Here is an 8,896-nt window from a genome sequence, read left to right on the forward strand (position 1 = left end):
CGGCTCAGCCAACATGGGCTAATTGTCAACCCCGCCAAGTGCCAGTTTGGTCTCTCCACCATCGATTTCCTGGGACATAGAGTCACTAAGGACGGTGCAGCCCCTCTCCCATCAAAGGTGGAGGCGGTCGCACAGTTCCCACGCCCGCTCACTGTCAAGTCCCTGCAGGAGTTCCTCGGCATGGTGAATTTTTACCACCGTTTCATCCCTCGAGCCGCCCAGCTCATGCGACCCTTGCATGAGGCCTTGCAAGGTAAGCCCAAGCACGCTGTAGAGTGGACTGAGGGCAGGGACAAGGCTTTTGTTGCCACTAAGGCAGCCCTGGCGAACGCCACCATGCTGGCACACCCTTCTCCCACAGCCTCCATCGCCATCACCTCGGATGCCTCGGACTACGCTGTCGGTGCCGTCTACGAGCAGTGGGTGGGCGGGGCCTGGCAGCCACTTGCCTTCTTCAGCCGTCAGTTGCGTCCCAACGAGCAGAAGTACAGCACTTTCGACCGGGAGCTGCTTGGTCTCTACCTCGCCATCAGACACTTTCGTTCCCTGTTGGAGGGTCGACACTTCACCGCTTTTGTCGACCACAAGCCGCTGACTTTCGCCATGGCCAAGGTGGCTGAGCCGTGGTCCGCCCGCCAGCAACGTCATCTGTCCTACATTTCCGAGTTCACCACGGATTTACAACACGTTGCCGGTAAGGACAACCAGGTGGCGGACTGCCTGTCACTGGCTGTGGTAGGAGCAGTCCATCTTGGTTTGGATTACAACCGCATTGCAGCGGACCAGACCACAGACCCAGACGTGCAACTCCTGAGGACCTCGACAACAGGGCTGAAAATAGAGGATGTGGTTTTTAGCGATGCCGGCACCACGCTCCTGTGTGACGTCTCCACAGGCAGTCCTCGCCCAATCATTCCCACGGGATGGAGACGAAAAGTTTTTGATGCCATCCATGGTCTTTCCCACCCAGGTTCGAAAGCGTCACAGAGATTGGTTGCGGCTAAGTTTGTTTGGCACGGCCTCAAGAAGGACGTTAGGGACTGGGCTAACACCTGTCTTGAGTGCCAGCGGGCCAAAGTGCACCGCCACACTAAAGCCCCGTTGGAGTTGTTCCCGGTGCCGGAGAGACGGTTTGACCATGTGAACGTGGATCTGGTCGGCCCTCTGCCCTCCTCTCACGGTTTCACCTACCTGTTGACCATGGTTGACAGGACCACCCGTTGGCCTGAGGCTGTGCCACTGACGTCGCTAGCGTCGGTCGAAATGACACGGGCGTTTATCAGCACCTGGGTTGCCCGTTTCGGCACTCCTTCCGACATATCCTCTGACCGGGGCGCGCAGTTTACTTCTGAGCTGTGGAACGCTGTCGCACAGAGCCTCGGAGTGAAACTCCACCACACGACCGCATATCACCCACAGGCTAACGGACTCTGTGAGCGATTTCATAGGTCGATGAAGGCTGCTCTTCGTGCCAGCCTCAAAGACAGCAACTGGGTCGACAAGCTCCCGTGGGTACTGCTTGGCATCAGGACTGCACCAAAGGAAGACCTACAGTCCTCCTCAGCAGAGCTTGTGTATGGCCAGCCGCTGCGGGTTCCAGGGGATTTCGTCCCTGGCACCACCGTTCCTTGGTCTGCCACTCTCCAGCGGTCCACGCTACTGGACAATGCAAGGCTTTTCGCACCTGTCCCCACTTCCCGTCACGGCCTCCCTCAGTCGCACATCCCCGCTGGGCTTCGGACGGCTGACTACGTTTTCATTCGCCACGACGCCCAAAGGGGACCGTTTCGCCCCCCCTACGAGGGCCCTTTCCGGGTTTTGGAGACGGGGGACAAACATTTTGTGGTGGACATGGGCGGCAGGCCGGAGCGACTCTCCATTGACCGCCTCAAGCCAGCTCACTTGGACGTGGCCAGGCCCATTGAATTGGCTCAGCCCCCACGACGCGGACGACCTCCAGCTCTGCCCCTGCCCCCTGCTCCCCTCCCTCCCGGGACTCCCACACTCCAGGCCTCATACCCGTGTCATGGCGGGACGCCTGCCACAGTTGTGACTCCTCGACCTCCTGTACGACGCAGCCGTTGTGGCCGGTTAATACGCCCGCCCCCGCGATGACTGTTTTGTTTTTGTTTTCTCCTGATGGTGAATTCTGGGGGGACATGTGTAGTGAGTGTTACATAATTCACCTACAGTATTTTGTTATGTGTTGTTCTTTACACTGTGTTAGGCATGTCTTTTACTGTCTCTGTGTTTCAGGGATCGCTGTCCCTTTAAGGATTACGAGCTTCTCATGACGCGGAGCCCGATGCGGCATATGTTCTCTTGCAGCACGTTTTGATTCCTGTTTTCAAAAACTAAATAAACGAGTCACACAACCGTGTGCTCAACGTGCGAAATTGTATCCTTCATTTAATGCAATTTCCACACGGTGATTATTCTTCAAAACGAGAGCTGTTAAATTGTGGAAAATGAATTAAACTGTAATCAGATAACACGGTTATATGCTATAGACCCTAGAGTATCTGTGGTATAAAGGCTGAGACGAATTTCGAATTATAAATATGTACAATCCATAACGTTAGCTCTCTGGCTGATAGCTCAGCGGACTAGAATACCTCCTAGAATCATTGCTTTTTGGCCGGAAATGGAAAGGGGGGCTGTTCAGGTTTGGTTGTAGTCTTGTCGCTCGGTTCTCCATCTCATCAGTAGGGCTAGAACCGAGAGAAAAGACTACAACCAAACGTGAACACCCCCCCTTTCCGTTTCCGGCCAACGAGCATTGAGTCTTCCAACAGAAATCAATGGGATTTACAAAATGCGCTAAATGTGCAATAAAACACGATAGAAACTGAATTAAGCTACGATACTTGATTCAACCACTCTATTTAATCCTAGACAAACCTCAAAGGGGGCTCAATGTTCAAAATGCCGAAAAAAACGAATAGCTCAGAGCAACATATTGAAAAAAAGAACTATGAACTAGTTCATTTTTTGGAACTGTGAACTTAGTTCAAATTTTTAAATTATGAACGTTTAACTGAACTAGTTCATTTTAAAATTCATGAACTGAACTTTGAACTAGTTCACGTAGAAAGTGAACTTTCCCAACACTGTCTAGGGGTGTGTAGGGTGGAGCAGGAAGACCACACCAGGCGGGGAGCGGGGGTGGGGGGACGGTGACTAAAGCCCCGGATCTTTTTAATGCTTTTGAAGTTATGACAACCCTGACACCATGTTTCACTGCCATCTAGTGGAGAGGACATGCAACAGCATGGATAATACTTCACTACAGAATCATGGGCCTATTGTTGGCTAATGGTGTGTTCTTGAATCCTCGGACACCAGCCTTCCGAGTTGCACGTTTCCGGTCTCGGAGCATTTATAGCGTTCCTGTTCGTGTTTTTGATTGCGCCATGAAATTGGCTAGTCGTTTATTGTTAGCTAAATTAGCTTCTTTAGCAAACCAGCCCGAAAACATCAACACATCTTTACATTGTATTGCACGCACAGCAAGACACTGTAAAAAAAGTCTGTGAAATAAACAGTAAAAACCTGTGAAATCATGACATAAAAAAACTGTAAATAGTCAAACAATAAAGCCGTGTTTATGTTACAATATTTTTTTGAAAAATACTAAACCAAACAAAACTGTTAATATTAAAGTAAAATTATGTTCAAATAATAATATTTCATTGTAAAATTAACAGATTACTGTAGTTTAAACGCAAAAAAACAGTAATACATATAGCAATACAATTTTGTCAAAGTTACAACATGTAACTGTTAAAATAATGATTTTTGCCAGTTTTTTCTTAAACAGAAAAAAACCATAGGTGTTGTCAAATTTACGGATAAAAACAGTAAAACAATGTTAATAGGAATTGTCGTAAAAATTACGGGTTATTTTTCTAGATGATATTTGGTATGGCTCTTCTAGACCGGGATGCATATTCCCAGACATGTGACTTGCTTCGTATCCTGAGGAAGAGCCACTGGGTGTGGGTAGCCTACTGAAATTTTTTAAATAAAAAATAAAACACATCAAAATGAAACCGGCATAGGCCTAGTGCATTGCAGTTCTGGGCTTTGGTGTGTAACACTGCTGAAATTGGACGAAATCACCTGTCAATCAAATCCCCTGAGCCAATTGAATGCAGTCAGCAGCCAACAGGCATATTTCCCCAGGTGAACTAAATCACCTTATCAAGGAGTCAGTCAAAAGGCAACAAGACAGTTATTTCAAAAAACATTCAAGGAGAACTTTTGAAGGAGGAACTTCTGTTTTCAACCCTGGACACAAAACCATACCTTTCCTGAGACTTCAAGTCCCAGAGGATCTGATGTGCTGCTGCTGAGGAGGAATGTTTCAAAACTTAACACCGGTGAGACCTCCACAATGGAAAACTTGATTAACCTGCTGCTCCCAAGTTCAGCAGACTTGTGATTTTCTTACCTGTTTGCCCAAACAGGTCAGGCCCTATTGCCGGAGCAGAGAAGATGGCGAGCTAAAGAAGCAACTTGAAAAGACTCAAAACAATTCCCTCAAATGGCAGTCCTCAAGCCTGGCTATCTGGTGTGTTAGGATTTCCCCTACCAACACAAACATTAGAAGGATGAGTGGAGCTAGGGGAATCTGGCAAGAGTCAGGTTAGTAAAACGTCCCTTAAGACTGAATAACGAATTGTGAACAACCTTATAATTCTGTTAATTGAAGGCCTATTTTATTGGCGTTTATGTGTGACGTAACTTTTTGTTTTTGTTTTGTTAAAGACAAAAGTACTGTGATGCAAATTTGTTTTGTTTAATTGAGATGTTATTTAATACAAAAAAATGTTCAGTATTTGATAAATACTATTTTGCTCTATTAATCAGTTTTGCTGGTAACAATGATCTTTTTTGTTTTTTTGTTAAAGACAAAAGTGCTGTGATGCAAATGTGTTTTGTTTAATTGAGAAGTTATTTTATACAAAAATTGTTCAGCATTTGAAAAAATACTATTTTGCTTTATTCAGTTTTGCTGGTAAGAATTACCCACACGGAAAAACTGTCTGGCCCCTGATTTTATGCACAGCCCTCCACATGGCCCTCAGTAAGTTTGAATTTGACACCCCTGCCCTAGAGTATCTGTGGTGTATATAGGCTGTGACGAATTTCAAATTATAAATATGTACAATTTATGTTGAAAGTATAGACCATCGCGGTTCTCATTGAAATGAATGGCGCAGTGATTATTCTTCAAAACGAGGGCTGGTAAATTGTGAAAAAATGAATTAAACTGATCAGACAACGCGGTTATATGCTATAGACCCTAGAGTATCTGTGATATAAAGGCTGGCACGAATTTTGAATTATAAATATGTACAATCCATAACGTTAGCTCTCTGGATTATAGCTCAGCGGACTAGAATACCTACCGTTGCCAAGTCGTAGCTAAGGTCCGTCCTATTTACTGGAGGAGTGAACAACGTTTCTGTTGCATAAGAGCCTTACGGGAGGGTAATGATTGTTCCAGGTTTTAGTCAAAATCTCCCAGGGAAACTAAATGATGGCATGTGAAAAACTTTATATTTGGATTGTGAAACGTATGAAAATATAAATGAATGATCTAAATTCCTTTTCTTTGGCAATTGACCATGGTGTAAGCGGGATAATGCCCTTCGAAGTGTCAACATGTTTGATCGATCGTAATTAAAGGGGACTACTTTTTGAGGGAGATGAACTCAAACAGAGTGTACATTAAATAAGCATGCAACGCGAATAAGAAAAAGCATAATTATTAAAGTATTTGAATTGTTTTATATTGGCAAGCAAGAAGTAGAATAAACGGGATAATCACCTCAAGGCAGGGCAATAAACAGTTGGATATGCCCGGCTCGTGGAAGGTTACCACCCTCAACTTCGTTTTGGCCGGTAAGCTGTCCACGAGCCGGGCATATCAAACTGTTAATTGCCCTGCCTCTCGGTGATTATCCCTTACATAATACCCCCTAAAAAGGCACATTCCTGAGGGCTTCAGCTTCTGGTCAGGGTGCGAGGGTGGGGGCCACAACCCCCCTTCCGCTTCCGGTCTGTGGGGGGATTGCGAAGGGTGGGGGCCTCTATGTTGGTGGTCCGAGGGGAGGGTTCCTGTGTGTGTGTGTGTGTGTGTGTGTGTGTGTGTGTGTGTGTGTGTGTGTGTGTGTGTGTGTGTGTGTGTGTGTGTGTGTGTGTGTGTGTGTGTGTGTGTGGGGGATGTGGGGGGCAAGCGTATATGGGTGAATGGTGACCATAGTCATGAGGTGGTGTGTGTGTGTGTGTGTGTGTGTTTGTATGGCCTCACGGCATTGCAGCCATACCATAGCCCTGCCACAGACAGCGTTTCATATGAACATACTCCACACGACCAGCAAAAGTGTGACTATTATCATGGACATTGAAAATCAACCTCCTTTGGGTATGTCCGGCTATCATACACCTCAGTCAAACCTTGCTTCTATTGATGGAAATGTGTCACTGCTTAATGCTCCAATTAGAAGGAGACCTGTCTTAGGGGTGAAAGACCAGTGTACCGAAGTGTCATTCAGGCATAGAGGAGAGAACGGCTTTGAGTACGTAATTTCATTCATCGATGGTTATGTCCTATTGAAAGCAAAAGACTGTGATGATGAGATGCGTATGGCTACAGAAGATTGGGTATGTTTCCGTGAAAAGGTATGCCCTGAGCTAGATGCTGAACGCTGGGTATCTACACAGAGACCCTGTGTCACCTAATGGAGATGGGCTTATGGAGATGTGTTACACCGCATGGGGTACATCTATCATACAAAGAAAACAACCAAGTTCATTTTTTTTCAAGCGATGCGTTGATCTAAGGGTGTTACCGGAGGCCCCGCTTTGCACAGACAGACACCCTCCCTGGGACAGTGCTGTAAAATCTGCAGATTGTTTTGAACCTATCTTTTTTATCCAGTGGTGTGATTGGCCCTCGATACCCTCGGTCTTTGAGGAGATTGACAGAGTGGTCAAGAAGTACCCGTGTCCCCCCGCTGAGTGGTACCCCGATACCCCAAGGAGAACGTGCGCTACTAAGGATGTTGAAAAAAAAGCTATTTTTATCGGATGCTGATGAAGAAGGAGCACCAAGGTGGTGCTGGTTGGGTCGGATGCAACGGGCCACTAGCTATAGAAAATGGTGGATATATATCTAATTAATATATTATTGTGTGTGTGTGTGTGTGTGTGTGTGTGTGTGCCATACGTGCCTGTATGGACCGTCTCAGTATCATTATGAAACCCATTGCGATGACATATCTGTTGTGTTGGGTAGATATCCCTTCCAGATATTTTTAGAAACTATTTTAAAAAACACAACGGGTCTATCGGTGGCCCCTGAAAAAAACAAAGGTGTAGCTGAATCTCTGCTATGTGATCTACTGTCCGAAACCTATGTATAAATTGGATGAGATAGGCAGAAAGTATGTGGCCCCTGAACACCAGAGTAAGATAATTGAAGCAACACGGTTGTGGCGTCGTACATTGGAGTGGCGTCGTGCGTTGTAGGTAACATACCGTAATTTATAATGGGTAATTTGATTTATTTTGCTTATGATGTGTTTAGTGATTCGGTATCAAATAGGCTTGCTGTTTTGATGTATAGTATGGTAGAAAATGATGCTTTTATCAATCATAATACTTATATCAGACGTGTGTATAAGGATTGGAATGAGTTGGTCATAAAATTTTCTTATCATAGGCCTACAGATTTAATGTTGACCGTTTTAATAAACCGTTTCTCTGATGGTGGGTGTTTTACCGTCGGTCATGTCATGTGTGTGTGTGCATTTGTATCCGATGTCTTAAAGTTAAATAAGGATGAAAAAGAGTGTCTCATGGTGGCTCGAATTGTATCTTGTAAGATGGTCCAGTAAAATAAAACTGTTTGCAAGTTGTATCTCGACATTGTTGAGAGTGGGTGGAAGGAATAGATAGACAGTTCCAGGCCGATTTAGTGGACATGCCCGAATTCTCCCCTGAAAACGACGGTGTGTGTACGTGTATCGACGTGTTTTCAAAATATGCATGGGTGCGCTCTTTACCATCCAAGAGTGCTATCGACGTCAGTAAAGCTTTCGGAGATATTCTCAAAGAAGTACGTACCCCCGAGAAACTTCAGACTGACGCTGGAAAATAATTTTACAACAAGACCTTTCAGCGTCTGTTTGTGCCACACGATATTAAACATTTCTCTACATCTGAGAATTTCAATAGGATTCTGAAAACAAACATGTGGGGATATTCAACGGCTGCCGGCTGCCTGAATCAGAAAGGGCTATCATGGTCAGGCATGTCTTCAACCAGTGTTAATGGTAAAAACGGACCAGGTAATGTAGAAGGTCACAAGTACAACCTCATTATTCTACTGGTTTTACTGGGAGCTGCCCAGTAAATCCATAGCTTTCTGGTGGTTAGACTGGTAGCTGCCCAATATATTATTACATTATGGTGCATATAACTACATCTTGTTAGAAGTCATTGAGGTGGTGCATTGTTATTGGTAACAGGTTTATCCAATTGAGGTCCAAAGTGGACACTCTTAAAGGTTATGTACGTCATGGCATGTGATGAGTAACAGAATAATGGGAGGTTTGGACAGGAACTTAGAACTGTGATGTGCCACAGGTTGATGGGAAACTTTGGCAGGACCATTACATCACACATCCTAGTGCTTTCAGAATGGCTCAAGCTGAAATCAAGCTTTCAGAATGGCCTTCCCAAAACCCTGACCTCAACCCCAGAAGGCTTCAACCCATGATTGAAAGGGAAGAAAAAAGGATTAAGAAGGATAATGTGCTGCTCTAGTATCAACGGTCACACAAGGTAAATCACTATCCAGATGTAGTTACGCCTTAGTCTGCGT

This window comes from Pollachius pollachius, assembly GCF_949987615.1.
Source record: "Pollachius pollachius genome assembly, chromosome: 20".
Classification (NCBI taxonomy): domain Eukaryota; kingdom Metazoa; phylum Chordata; class Actinopteri; order Gadiformes; family Gadidae; genus Pollachius; species Pollachius pollachius.